The sequence below is a fragment of the Symphalangus syndactylus genome, chromosome 22, assembly GCF_028878055.3.
Source record: "Symphalangus syndactylus isolate Jambi chromosome 22, NHGRI_mSymSyn1-v2.1_pri, whole genome shotgun sequence".
Lineage (NCBI taxonomy): Eukaryota > Metazoa > Chordata > Mammalia > Primates > Hylobatidae > Symphalangus > Symphalangus syndactylus.
The window spans coordinates 49,181,860-49,195,629 of NC_072444.2; the positions used below are offsets into that span (position 1 = coordinate 49,181,860).

A 13,770-nucleotide genomic window follows, 5' to 3' on the forward strand; every position below is an offset into this window, starting at 1 on the left:
GTGCTGGGGCTTCAGGAATGATGGAATCTAAAACACAGCCTTCTTTACTTAGCAATATTCATCCCTCATTAAGCAAACCTATATTTAGGATTGCTTATTTCTTCAGGGTAAACATTTTCTCTGCACCTGCTTGGCATGAAAAAAGAGAAATGAGTCATTCATTTCCAAGAAGGGGCCACTCGGCACCATGTACCATTTCAGACCACACACACACACACACACACACGCACCTTCCAAAACTACAGTTCATCTGACCAAGAAAAGTTATAAAACCAACATGAAAAGACCCAAACCTCAAGTCCTTAACAAGTAATGAAAATCCTCGGTGCTTCCATTTGCTGACTATTTCCATGTTGCAAAACCCTCTCTCCTTTTCATTATCAACTCAATTTAACAAATGTTTAAGTAATTACTGTGTCAGGCCCTTGGAGCTGGAAACCCAGTAAAGAGAATCTGTTTAGAAAGACTGAGGTTTATGTAACTCAATTTAGAAAGAATTTCATTCATGTTTTTAATACTTTTCTAACTTTTTTTTTTTTTTGAGATGGAGTCTTGCTCTATCGCCCAGGCTGGAGTGGAGTGACACAATCTCGCTCGCTGCAACCTCCACCTCCCAGATTAAAGTGATTCTCCTGCCTCAGCCTCCCGAGTAGCTGGGATTACAGGCGCCTGCCACCACACCCAGCTAATTTTTGTATTTTTAGTAGAGACAGGGTTTTACCATGTTGGCCAGGCTGGTTTCAAACTCCTGACCTCAAGTAATCCACCCGCTTCGGCCTCCCAAAGTGCTGGGATTACAGGCCTGAGCCACCGCACCTGGCCAATATTTTTTTAACTTTGGTTCCTGAATGTGGTGAGCTCCTCAGCTGTTCTCCCAAGGACTTGGGACCTGAGGATCCCTCTTTTCAAAGAGAATGGGGGAGACAGACATAGAGATGAAGTACTGGTAGCTTAAAAGCATCTGCATTCAAAATCTGTGCAAGTAGAGAAGTAGGACAGAGAAGGGAATCATTAACTCTCATGGTCAGGTTCTGGAAGGCCAGGGATACCGTCCTCAAAAAAAAAAAAAAAAAAGTGAACCTGAGATGGGTTTTGAAGGATGCATGGAAGTTTGCCAGATAAACTAGGATTGAAAGGCCCTTCCAAGAGAAAAGAATAAGAAGCACTAGAGAGACTGCTCAGAAGGCCATTGAAAGAAGAATTTTAGGCCCCAATGCAGTGGCTCACACCTGTAATCCTGGCACTTTGGGAGGACGAGGCAGACAGATCACTTGAGTTCAGGAGTTTGAAACCAGCCTGGCCAACATGGTGAAACCCCATCTTTACTAAAAATATAAAAATTAGCTGGGCGTGGTGGCACACACCTGTAGTCCTAGCTACTCAGGAGGCTGAGGCAGACGACTGGCTTGAACCCAGGAGGTGGAGGTTGCAGCGAGCCAAGATCATGACACTGCACTAAAGCCTGGCGACAAAGCAAGACTCAAAAAAAAGAAAAGAATTTTATACAAGCGGAGTGTCCCACAGTGCCCTAGATCAGGGCTTCTCAACCTCAGCACTACTGACATTTTGGACTGGATAGTTCTTTGTTGTCGGGGTTGTCCTGTGCATTGCAGGATGTCTAGCAGCATCCCTGGCTTCTACCCATTATATACCAATAGCATCAGCCCCCTGGTTTTATTAACCCCAAATGTCTCCAGACATTGCTGAAGTCCCCTGGGGTACAAAAATCACCCCAGCTTGAGAATCACCACTCCAGGCATTATTCTTGCTATAACACTAGGATAGAAATGTAGGCAGAGGGGATGCTGTGGGGAAGCAAAATTGATATTCCGTTGTCCTGTGGCCATCACATCTGTGGCTTTCTAAGCAACTCACAGTCCGGTGAGGTTCAGTGACTGCTGCTCTGGGTGATTGAATGGATCAGGGTAATTGGCAGCGTCATAAATATCAAGAGCAAATACAAAGGCCACGGGACAGGCCAAGGAACCTGGACTCTCTACCCACACCATCCATCACATGAGGAGATGCAAATGGCCCCCATTTCAGAAAGACAGTGATCTGCGGGAGTTGCAGGGAAATTTGGGTGCAGAGGCAGACCGAGGTTAGAGGTGCAGTTCATTTATCCCCAGCAGATTTTTGCTCTGTGAGTAATGGCAAGAATGGCCCTGGGTAGTGCACAGCCTTCAGAAAGAGCCAAAGGGAGAAACAGCTTGTTATTTCAGTGGCTTAGCTCCATCTCTGGAATGTGGGGGGTAACTATGGACCCATTCGCATTTGCTATCAGGGTGCAGCTCCTGCTCAGAGTCTGGGAAATACCCGTGGCTCTAGAAAAGAAGTTAGTGGCCCTGTGCTAGAAGTGGGAGAGGGGACAGGGGCTTCAAGATGAGCCAGCTTGTGCCCCTGGGACAGAATCCTGAACCAAGCTTCAGAGCTGCCAGATTCCTGGTCCCTGTTTCCCACGTGATTAAATCTGAAATTACTTGGCATGGTTTCCAAGTTCCTGGGCCTCTCTAGCTTTGTCTCCCATCTCTACCCTTCACACCCAAAGGTCTCCCTGCCTACAAAAACCTAATTACGGTTTCCAGAGTGAGCCCCAGAGCTGCACTTTGCTCATGCTGTTCCCTCCATTCAAATGCCCTTCCCACTTGCATCTCCACCTGCCTGGCAAACACTGCATAGCTTGAATACTCGTTCAGAGGCTGAGCCCCTCTTGGCCCCACACTTCAGGTACAATTGTCCCCTCCCACCACTTCCTGTGCAATCTCTGCCAGCACACCATGCCTCTCCTTGTCTGTCCCTCCATCTGTCCCCTGCTCCTGCTCCTGTATATCTCGTGACCATGTCCTCCTCCCCCTCCTCCTGACTGCAGCACCCAGCACAGTCCCTAATGCAGAGCAGGTGCTCCCATGTTTGCTGAACAAACAAAATCACTCCACATCCTCTCACCACACCTCCCTGAGTCCACAGGAAAATAGGAAGGGTAATGCAGGCCTGCTCTGTCCCACCTCTACAGCTGGGTGTGTGTGTGTGCGCGCGTGTGGGCACACACACTTGCACTCATTCCAGGACTCTCCTAACCTTTGACTTTGGCTGCATTCACCTCTCCTACTCTCTCAGGACGACTTTCCTCTAAGCCAATAGAGGTCACTCTTTCTACCTGAAATGTGAATGGCTAACAGCGCACATGCTCCTACCCCAGATAACCAAGGTGTCGTAGTTGGACCTTGGGCACCTTTGCAAAGAGGAGGTGCCAGCGATGTGTGTGGAGTGTGGCCCTGGACTGGCACCGAGGGACAGCCAGCTGTACCATACTCTTTCCTACCCTGCTACAGGGAGTAAACAGGCCGCTTCCTGCAGCAGACGGGGCTGGGACAGATGTTGGTTGCCTTGGGAAGAAAAATGCAGGTGTTTTTTCTGGGCATCTGGAGTGTGTGGGGACTAAGTCAGCAACTGACAAGTAATTAATGGTAAAGCTTCCCCTGGGAGTCCATGGAAGACCAAGTGAGGGTGATGCTAAAGGCTTCCAGATCCAAGAAAAGATATGGCTTGCCCTCGAGTGACTGGTGAGACATCAGGATGCCCCAGAAGGATTCAGTGAGAAGTAGGGTTAGGTGAGGGACGATCTGCAGATGTAGCAGTTTATGCTGTTTTTTTCTATTTTTTTTTTAATAATCAACCTTCTCTCTCTACCCTCATTACCAGAAGTTATTCATGAGAAATATGGGGCTCCCCAGGAGGGCTGATATCCCTAAGAGGAGGTAATGAAAATATAGCAAAATGCCCCACAGTGAGGACCCAAGAACCTAGTGTCAGGGCATAATTGACAAAGCTACAGCAGGGATTTCAAGGTGGTGCCAAGCCCACCTTTTGCATCCCATGGCTCACACCTCCATGAGATCAGGGACCCATGACAAGAACTCCCTCCTTGCCCAAACTTCAGTTAGCCTCCTCTGGCCCTCTTTTCAAGCAGGCCTTGTCCAAGCCTCATGACCAAATCCAGTTTTGGCAGAGAAACTTGCTGAGCCAGGTTACTGAAACCCTCCCCAACTTGGCCAGATGAGCCCCTCCTCCTCCACCCTTGAGACTTGATCAAGGGTCTTAGTGATCTTCCCTCCACTCCCTCACCCTGCCCATGGCCCATAAATCCCTATCTGTCCCTGCTATATTTGGAGTTGAGTTCCATCTCCCTCCCATATTATCATAGCCTTGAAGAAAATATTCCTTGCCATTTTAACAAGTGTCAGAATAATTTCTCTTGTATATCCTATCTGTCTTATGCAGCACTAGCACAGTGCCTTACACAGAGTCAGGCATCCTGATACCTACCGGTTTAATTAATTCACAAATGCTATGTTAGTGTGTAACAATTTCATCTATAATTACTTATAGATAGAATTATTTCTGGCTGGATGCCCCAGAAGGATTCAGTGAGAAGTAGGGTTAGGTGAGGGACAATCTTCAGATGCAGCAGTTTATGCTGTTTTTTTCTATTTTTTTTTAAATAATCAACCTTCTCTCTCTACCCTCATTACCAGAAGTTATTCATGAGAAATATAGGGCTCCCTAGGAAGGCTGATATCCCTAAAATGAGGCAATGAAAATATAGCAAAATGCCCCACAGTGAGGCAATGAGAAGGGGAGGAGGATGGAAGCTGAGAATAGACTGAAGATGGTGGGCCAGGTGATAATAAAACGTCCGGTGGAAGGAAGTCCCGTGGCATGGTCTCTTCCATCGGGGAGACTATTTCACACTTTGTGGCTTCATATGTGGTCACATCTGTTCTGCTAAGGAGTACCTAATGCCCAAGCCTTCCTGGTCAGAACCAAGAACAAAGCTCTGCTAACCAAAGAAGGGAAAGAATACCCCAAACTGAAAAAGGGACCCATCTCTATGCTTATATTGTGGCTACTCAGAACAACACCTTTTCTGAAATTTTGATCAGAGAACAGAGCAGAGAACACCACCTCCTAGCACAAACACCATGAAATGCTGGGTAAATATAATAAGCAGTATTTTCAATCTTGACAGAGCCCTGAAAGAAGGAAATAGAACTCCCCAGGGGCCAAGAAAAACCATGAGCTGCTGCTAAGAAACCTGGCCAGGAGGATGGATTCAGGAAGGGGCATGAGCTCGCAACTCCCAGGGGGATTGGGGATTGACGCTTACAGGGAGTGGGTCTGATGAAGAACAAAAGTACAAACTAGAAAAGAAAAAATTCTCACCAACTCAGGTGGATGATAAAGAAATCTTAGCTTAAATTGGAAAATAAATAAATAAGACATTTATCTGCGAATTCATGAACACAAATCTGACTTCACATAGATTTAGGGCTCAAATTTATCCCACCCAACTTGGTCTGGAACTCCCAGGCTAAAAAAGTCACATAAAATTTGGTTCTCAGCTAAATGATGCCCCAGGGGAATCGGCAAAAGCCAACTCTCTGAAGTTGGATATATTATTGGAAGATCTAATCTTATCAACATATCCATTCTCTCCAAATGAATTCATAGATTCAGTAAAGTCTCAGTCGAAATCCTAGCAAGTGTTTTTGTGGAAATTGATGTTTATTCTAAAATGTATATGGAATGAAAAGAGTCAAAAAATAATCAAAATAGTTTTGAGAAAGAGCAAAGTTGGAGGATTCACACTACCGGATTATCAAGACCTTCTTAAGAAAGTTGTGACATTTAAGACAGTGTTGTATTGGCACAAGGATGGACTAATCAGACAAAGGAGAAACCTCCACATACAGTCACCTGATTTACAGTAATAATAGTGCTGCCGTGCAAAAATAAACCTTGACCCCTACCTCACACCATACCAAAAAAAGACAATTCAAAATGAATTGTAGATCTACATGTGAATGGTAAAACAACATTTCTAGGAAATAATATAGGAGAAAACCTTCATGACTTTAGGGTAGGCAAGGATTTCATAAGGTCTTACATGTGATTGGAATGATTTTAGAAAATGCAAAAATGTGTGATAAAAAGTTGGGTACAGATTATAGCTCACACTTATAATTCCAGCACTTTGGGAGGCCAAGGTGGGAGGATCACTTGAGGCCAAGGGTTCAAGACAAGTATGAGCAACATAGCAAGACCCTGTCTCTACTAAAAATAAAAATAAAAATTAGCTGGATATGGTAGTGCACACCTGTGGTCCTGGCTACTCAGGGAGCTGAGGCAGGAGGATCACTTGAGCCCAGGAGTCCAGGGTTGCAGTGAGTTATGACCACACCATTGCACTCCAGCTTGGTGATAGAATGAGGCCCTGCTTCAAACAAATAAAATAAATAATAAAATGTGTGATAAAATAAATATACCCAATTTCCCTACCACTCAGAAATTAACGAAAATACTTTTTAAAGTATGTTTTTGAAAAGTGGTTGCATCTTTCATCTCCCTCACCCAAACTAACAGTGGATTATCCACCATCTTATACTGTTCTCTTGCTTCATGAGTGAGTCCTTTCTCCAAAAAAAAAAAAAAAAGGCCTGTAGGCTTCTACACAGCAAAAGCTGAATCAGCACTAATACAGTTGTAGGGACCAGGCTGTGGGCGTCTCCTGGACACAGCTACAGGCTGATCTTCTCACTTTACAGATGGGAGAGCAGAAGCCCCCAGGGCTACTTGACTTCACTGGTAGAGGCAGGATGGTATCCAGGACCATGATCACAGTGCTCTTTCCAACACATGTCCTGTTGTGGGGGATGTCTAGCAATGCTGCCCGTAAAGCAGAGTTCTCAGTGCCTGCTGAGGTCACTGGCTCCACTCCTCCTGCCCCCTGGGGCATCTCAACACATCACCAAGTGGTGGTGAAGCCATCCACTGACTGGGTGATGCTCCCACCTCCACCGAGATCCAACCCTCCTGACACTAAGCCCAGTGGCATCAAGCCACGCGGTTCCTTGGTGGTGTTTTCCAAAGTTTAAAGACAGCAAACTATTTCTCTTATGTGAGCAGCTTCCCACTGATGGTGAGAACTGAGTGAGAAACAGAGAGCTGCCTGAGTTATTTCATTTTGTTTACAATTATTTGAAATCCAATGCTACAAGACACTGGGACCAACATAAATTAATTTTCCTTGATTGGAAACTGATGAATCTCTTGTGTTGAAAAGGACTCTGACAGCTCTGGGCTTCAGTGAAAGAGAGCTATTGTCTTCTTAATTAGGCACTCATGGAACTTGTAGGTGCAGCCAGGGCCAGCCTGAGGGGCAGAGGTGGCCCATCTGAGAGTGGGTTGTGAGATAGACCATTTATAAAACCATGAGTGATGGATCCCAGGAGGCTGCTGAATGGAATTATTCAGGAAGCATCACCGTGTGTCCATTTTCTATCTGGTAAAGAGCTAGTTTTTCAGCTTGCATCCCTGTCGGTTCACCCTTCCAGCCCATTGGAAAATATAATCTTTCCCAGTATCCGCTATGTTGAACCCTGAGCACACCCAGGAACAGAGGCAGCAGACTCAGGCAGAGATGCAGGGCTGTAAGGGATGAAAAAGAGTGGAAGCCACACCCAGGTAAAGGAACGAGTCCCCTCCTCTGTGAAGCATCCCCCAATCACCCTCAGCTACTGCAGTTCTCCCTCTCCTAGGATCCCACTGCCCGGTGGGTAACACCAACATAGCCAGTAGCTCCTTATACAGGAACAGTTGGCTTGAATGTGTCCTACATGACTGAGAGCTGCTTCATCTCTGAACCCAGGGACCCAGCACAGCAGGAAGAAAACATGGGTTTGGAGTAAAACAGCTGGAGGCTTCCTACCAGCTCCATCACTTGTGCTCTGCAGTGCCTGGCAAGTTACATCGCCTTGTCACACCTTGGCACCCAGTGGTAGAATGGGTTTCACACTGGTGCTGCCTTGTAGGTTGAAGTAAGTTAAAGGCCAAGTGCGGTGGCTCACGCCTGTAATCTCAGCACTTTGGGAGGCTGAGGCAGGGGAATCGCTTGAGCACAGGAGTTCAAGACCAGCCTGAGCAACATTGGGAGACCCCGTCTCTACAAAAACAACAACCACAACAACAACAAATTGTATTTTAAAAGCATCTAGCACAATGTCTGGTCCATAGCAAGCACTTAGTAAATGTTAGCAATTAATAATAGAAGTTATTAGGAGTTCATTAATGTTTGTTTCTGTTGCTGCCGCTATCTAACAGAAGCAATTAACAGAGCGTATCTGAAGAAGCAAAACTCCACGGAAATCAATACAGAGCACACTTAAAGAAATATTTGAGCAGCCCCAACACTATCCCAAATGGGGACTTGGTGCAAATTACAAAAAGGTTCCCACAAGACACTTCCCTACCATCTGCCAAAATTGTAACAGTCACTCTCCTGGTCTACAGTGTCTGCAATTTTCAAGCACCCCCCCACCCCGCCCCACCAGTTGTGCAATGTGAAGCACAGCCAGCTGTAAATGACAGGAGGAAGTTCACAGTCAGGAAGCAGGAAGCAGGGCCTCAGGGAGGGAAGCTGCAGCCAGGTGGCCCGTAGCAGACAAGAGTGGCACAGGCCCGCAGGAACACGGCTGGTGAACTGGAACACAGAAACGAGAGGGGAGTCAAGACGGGCCTCTTAGCCACTGTCTAGGGATCAGTCCACCTCTTTGGAGAAGAGCTTGTATTTTTCAATTTGGGTTATAACTTTGAGAGAGTAAGAAAAAAAGGCAACATGGATTGATCGGCCTTGTATTAAGAATTTTCTTACCGAAGTAACTCAGAAATGGAAAATCAAATACTGTGTGTGTTCTCACTTATAAGTGGGAGCTAAGCTATGAGGACACAAAAATACACAGTGATAATGAACTGTGGGCCTGAGCAGGAGGAGGCTGGGAGGTGGGTGAGGGTTAGAAGACTAAATATTGGGTACGGTGTATACTTGCTTGGGTGATGGTTGCCCCAAGATCTCAGAATTTACTACTGAAGAACTCATCCATGTAAGCAAAAACCACCTATACCCCTAAAACTACTGAAACTAAAAAGCAAACAATGAAAAATGTTCTTACTGAATAGTGTATGTACTTCTTTCCTTAGAAAAATAGAAGCAGAGAATTTCTAGTTCAGCAAAATGGTGAAGTAAGCTAACACAAAACCCTTCCACTACAAATACATAGAGATTTTAGATAAATCAATAGAAAAAAACTATATTTTAATCAATTTTTTAAAAAGTTTTCCCCTAATTAGAAATCCCATTCCTAAATGGTGCTGGAAAGGAAATATACCAAGGAGAGAGAAGTAACCACCCCAGAGGAGCAGGACCAGGAAACCGCTCTCCTAGTCTAATGAACAGAATGGCAAACGCCACGTGGTCACCAAGCCTTTTCTTTCTATCTGCTACAGCCACATACCAAGCCCTCATTTTCTTTCTTTTTTTTTTTCAACACCAAGTGTAAACGGAACCCAATTTGGGGGAGCAAATGAGAATGGATTGAAACAGGTCATCTGTAAATTTCCCAAGCGGGTCCAGCAGTCATTCTGCAAACTTCCCACCTCCCCACCCTTTCAATGGATTGTGGCTTTAATGAACATTATTTCTGCCACTAGAGAGCCACATACAAAGTGGAGTTTAAAGGTCTTCCCGCCCCAAAACATCTCTACCACTAGATAATAGCGGTCATAAATTTCTCCACCAAAGACTCATTGTTTGGGGTTAAGCATTTAAAAGGCAAAGGTTGAATGGAGGCAGGGGAGAGGCAGACCTGACCTTCCTGTGGGTTCTAGAGGAGCAGAAAGAGGAAGTTGCTGAAGGTGGCAGAAGGGCACAGAAGGCCCATTCTGTGGCTCTGGCCCTTGGCTGGGGCCTGGGGTACAGACGCAGTTTGGAAGCCCTTGAAACCTGAACTCCAGGGAGAGGGGTGTGAAGTCAAGGCCCAGAGTAAATCAGCAAAGGGAAAATTAAGAGGATCAATAAAAGAGTTTATTGAAACATAAACAGGTTCAGGGAGGGCTTAAATAAATTCCTGGTCAATCCATAGCAGGTTGTTAAGGAGCATCCCTGACTCTTGGAGGTTGATGTTGTGGAAAACAACCGTGTACTCCTCCCAGGCCTCCCTGTGGATGGTGCCTGAAGCTGAATTTCTGGCTGCAGAACCCAGAGCTGACCTGCAAAGGGGTAGGGGGGTTCTCTTGTCGATTTTTAATTGTGGGTCCAGAATGGGAGCCAGGAGGCTGACCCGAAAGTCTTGGCACGCAGCACTTGTGATGGCTGGAGGAAACTGAGGATGCTGAAATGGGAGTGGCAGAGCCAGAAAGTCCATCTGAGCACGCCTGCAATTTGCAAGCCGGCTGCAGCCCCAGAGGCAGAGGGCACAGAGCACAGAGCACAGGGCACAGGGCACAGGGCACAGGGCAGATGGGCAGACACCAGCACCACTAGGACCTCACCCCTCTCCCCACAAATTTCCACTGCTCCCCACTCAGCTGCCCCTCCCATAAGGACCCAGGAACATGGGGTCACAGCCATGTCACATGGGAGCCCCAGCAATCCAGGAAGGCTGACTCAGGCCCTCTCTCTGCCCCCACCATCTTTGCCCTGATGCAGTTGCCCCATGCTGGTGCAGAGAAGGGGTGCCCCCAAGAAAGTCCACCCTGGAGAGAAGGGCTAACCCCTCTGCTTCCCTCTTCCTCAAGCTACTGGACATTTGCCCTCCTAACCCCAACAGCGCCAGGATTCCCAGGACTCTGCTGGAGGGGCAAGCCCAGGCCCTCCACTCTGACTGCTGCTCACCTGCCTCCCTGAACTCTCCTCCATGGGGAAGGAAAGGGCTCCTGCTTGGCTAAAGCACTTCTTCCATCAAATGTTTCACCTTCCCTACAGCAGCAAACAAACCTCAATGAAACACCTCATCTCTTCACCAAGGAGGAAGTCCTATGATCTGAGGCCCCAGCATTGGGCTCTAAATATGGAGCCACAAAAAAGAAACTACTAAACACAGCCCTGTTACATTTCCCATAGTAAACTGTGCAGCCCACCAAGGACAGCGACGCTTCTCCAGATGCCTCCTGTTTCTAAGAAAGTAGGAGCTGAGTCTGCTAGACAGAATGTGTTTCTCTCCCAAATTCTCCAAGGTCGGCTAGTTAAATCTGGCTTCTGGGTGACGTCCTCACCTCCTCCCCTTCCTTCCCTGGGCTGATAATCAGGAGACAACACAACCGTCTCCAAGCTTGCTACGTGGGGCCGTGGTTCTCATGTGGACATCCTCTTTCTGGCCAACTCTGGAAACCCAGCCATTTCTCCAAACACATCTCTCAGGCCCAGGCCTCCAGATTTGTGGTCTGCTTTGATTCTCCCCCTTTGAGATTGTCCTTAAAATACTCCCAGCCTGAGAAGGGCTTTCCTTGCCCCCTCCCCAGGCCCCTGCCACTTCTCTCCCTCCTGGTCATGCCCCAATATCTACCTCTGCACACCTTCCCTCTCAGGCCCCAGCCCTGGCCTCACAGTGACCAGGCTCTCCAATTTCAGTCTAGGGTTGTAAGCCACCCACAGTGCTCATAAATGCCACCCCAACATTTGGGGAAGTCCTAAGAGGGCCCCCAAATAGAGTAGGTATACCCTCACCCAGCTGCATACAAACCTAAAACCTTTGGTTTATACTGACTTGACAGTAATTCCACAGGAAGGTGACCAGGAGCCTGATGGGTGGCCTCTGCTCCACAAGCCTGGAGAGCTGCTCCTCACTGCAGTGGGCCATGCTCCAAATACAGGACACAGAGAACGCAATGCCTCTGTCTGGTGGCATGGAGCCATGTCAAGGAAGGAAACTGGCAACCCAGGTGTGGTGTCTTCCTTTATGACGAGCTCTGAATACTTAGATTTTTGCCCTCATTCAACCCGAAAATCTCAGAGGCAGCATATGGCCAGATAAGATAACCAAAAACAATTGTCTCAGCAAGAGCCACTGAGATTCAAGACGTCAGTGTGCAGCTGCATCAGCCCCTTCAGATGAGAAAGGGAGAGGTAGGCTGACTAGGAGGAGGTATAGAACCTTGCACAGAGGGGCCTGGGAGTGGGAGAGCTGGGCCTGAGTCCCCACACAGAGCACAAAAGCCTAACTCAGCCACCCTCTCCCATGGCCCTTTACATCCCTCCCCTGTTCTCCTAGACTCACTGACAGGCAAATCCATTTACAAAACCTCAAGGAATGGCCAGGCGTGGTGGCTCACGCCTGTAATCCCAGCACTTTGGGAGGCCGAGCTGGGTAGATGACCTGAGGTCAGGAGTTCAAGACCAACCTGGATAACATGGCGAAACCCTGGCTCTACTAATAATACAAAAAAATTAGCTGGGCGTGATGGCACACACCTGTAATCCCAGCTACTTGGGAGGCTGAGGCAGGAGAATCGCTTGAACCCGGGAGGCAGAGGTTGCAGTGAGCCAAGATCGTGCCACTGCACTCCAGCCTGGGCGACAAGAGCAAAACTCCGTCTCAAAAAATAAACGAATAAATAAATAAAATAAAAATAAAAATAAATAAATAACACCTCAAGGAACTTCTCACCTCCTGTGGAACTGCAGGAAAGGAGCCAGCTGGGTGCTGGGTGACAGTGGGCCAGCCTCTGCGCCTCTGTTTCAACAGCTTTAAGATGGGAGACAATAGGAACAGATGGTTGCAAGCAGAGACCATCTCTCCGTGATTAGAGAGGGCAGCAAATGAGCCACCCAGAAAACAGGACTCCTGTGTTAAGGCAAATGGGTCTAGGTTTGGGGCTCTGGCAGCTTCAGGACTAGCAGGTCTAAATATCAGCGGTACCTCCATTCTTGTCCAAACAGCCACGTGGCCCGGATGCCCAGTTAGAAAGGCGCCCCTCCCACTCGTGGGGAAGCCTGGACGCGGGCATGGTCTGGGAGGGGCTCACAGGTTAGATTCAGCCCCCATGGCCACATCGGAGTGCTTTTCTGTAGGAAACAGCCGGCACACATGGTGTGTCTCTGTAATCTCCACCTACTTTTCAGGCTTTTTTTTAAATAATAATTTCAACTTTTATTTTAGATTCAGGGGACACAAATGCAGGTTTGTTACATTTGTATATTGCATGATTCGGAGGTTTGGGGCAAGAATGATCCCATCACCCAGGTAGTGAGCATAGTACCCAATAGTTAGTTTTTTGTCCCGTATCTCCCTCCCCTTTCTAATAGTCCCCAGTGCCTACTGTTGCCATCTTTATATCCATGGGTACTCAATGTTTAAATCTAACTCATAAGTGAGAACATTCAATATTTGGATTTCTGTTCCTGAATTAATTTGCTTAAGATGATGGTCTCTAGCTATATCCATAATGCTACAAAGGACATGATTTTGTCCTTTTTTATGGCTGTATAGTATTCCATGGTGTATATGCATCACATCTTCTTTATCCAATGCACTGTTGATGGACACCTAAGTTGATTCCATGTCTTTGTTATTGTGAATAGTGCTCCGATGAACATATGAGTGCATGTGTCTTTTTGATAGAATTTATTTTCATTTAGGTGTATACCCAGTAACGGGACTGCTGGATCAAATGGTATTTCTGTTTTAAGTTCTTTCAGAAATTGCCAAACTGCTTTCCATCGTGGTTGAAATAATTTATATTCTCACCAACAGTGTATAAGCATTCCCTTTACCCTGCAGCCTCACCAACTTGTTATTTTTTTACCTTTAAGTAGCCATTCTGACTGGTGTAAGATGGTGTCTCATTGTGGTTTTGATTTGCAATTATCTAATGATTAGTGATGTTGAGCATTTTTTCATATGTTAGCTGCTTGTATGTCTTCCTTTGAGAAGTGTC

General features: G+C 46.7%; 1 long non-coding RNA gene across 1 annotated transcript; it reads right to left on the bottom strand.

Annotated features, from left to right (window-relative positions):
* Positions 1-9,897: 9,897 nt before the first annotated feature.
* On the bottom strand, positions 9,898-11,772 carry LOC129472354 (uncharacterized). The gene is made up of 2 exons (XR_008653890.1): positions 11,601-11,772; positions 9,898-10,104 (listed from the first exon to the last, which is right to left on the bottom strand). It is a non-coding gene; the product is annotated as an uncharacterized lncRNA (long non-coding RNA).
* Positions 11,773-13,770: the final 1,998 nt, after the last annotated feature.